The sequence below is a fragment of the Habropoda laboriosa genome, unplaced genomic scaffold (assembly GCF_001263275.1).
Source record: "Habropoda laboriosa isolate 0110345459 unplaced genomic scaffold, ASM126327v1 scaffold28, whole genome shotgun sequence".
In the NCBI taxonomy this organism is placed as follows: Eukaryota; Metazoa; Arthropoda; class Insecta; order Hymenoptera; family Apidae; genus Habropoda; species Habropoda laboriosa.
The window spans coordinates 1,356,491-1,357,850 of record NW_017100174.1 but is presented as its reverse complement, the minus strand read 5'-3'; positions in this window follow the sequence as shown (position 1 = coordinate 1,357,850).

Genomic DNA, 1,360 nt, shown 5'->3' with positions numbered 1-1,360 from the left:
TCGGTAAACGAATTCCTGCCGTTCCGGCCTCGTTCCGCACGCCGCCCTCTCGGCCGTTCCACGTCCGGGGTCCTCCCCAGGCGCTTGTTTCACGGCTGACTTCGCTCGTTGTGCAACGAAACCGGCCACGACCCGGTAATCGCGCGCCCCGATCGACCCACCGACGTCCGCTCGACTAATGACGACGAGATTTCCCGCGATTCGGAAAAAACCGACTGGTCCCGGCGCGCGCGTCACACGAGTCGCGACGCGAAATTTACCACGAGAGGCTCTCTTTTTTCAGGAACTCGCGGAAGCACGAAATTAGACAAATTTTTTTCGTGAATCTGGAACTTGGTTCTTTTGGAGGTTCGATGACGTTATTTTTCAAATTTGGAATTGGTGGATCAGGGAAAACTCGCCGAAGCACTAAGAAGACAGTAAAGAAAATTTCAGTGATTCTAGAGAAGACATAAACTCGCCGAAGCAGGAAGTAGAGAATGAAAATTTCGGCGATTCCGGAGAAGATGATTTTTTACCCAAATTTCGCGTTGAATGTCGAACTTAATTTTCGTAGATTCTCCGAAAATATTTCTTAATTTTTCAATTGATGAATCACGGAAAAACTGGCCGAAGCACTAAACGACGAAAATATTTCGCCGAAATTTGCGCGTCGAGTATCGAACTGCAATTTTCGTAGGTCCGCCGAGAATATTTTTTAACTCCAAGATCGGTAAATTGTGTAAAGCTCGGATTTATGAGTTGAAGAGATTTAATAAGGAACTCAACGGAGCGCGATGGAAGAGGAAAAGTAAGCACGAAACGTTAATAAATTGAAAGAACGAAAGGGTGGGAAACGGTGGAGCGAAGCGAGTGTAGGCGATCGATCGAATTAAGGTAATTGGAGTGGACTCGAGCGAGCAGAGAAAATCCGTGAAACGGGAATAAAGGAAATCTGGTGGATTTTTCCTTGGAAAAAAAAAAGGAAAAGAAGTTTTAATCTCCCCTGATGGATCGAACGTGTGTCCCCATCTGATTCACTTCTGCCCCCCGCCGTTAATATTGGCTTCCTCTTATTGCTACGATGCTACTGACCGACCATTGGAAACGTGTCCCCTCCCCTAATAATCTTTACGTTTAATTAAAAACCTATGATGTCCCATCATACGCGTCTTTCTTTAAAAGATTAACCACGCTACATCGATATAAATATATATGTATATGGTATTATTTTTTTTCTGTATTACAGCAACTAGGATTCGTTAAATCTACGGTACAGTTACTCTTTTCTTTCTTCTTTTTTTTTTTTGTTTATTTTTACTTCTCTCTCTCCACTTCACTTAGTCGGGAATGTTACACGAGCGGATCGATGTCACTATAA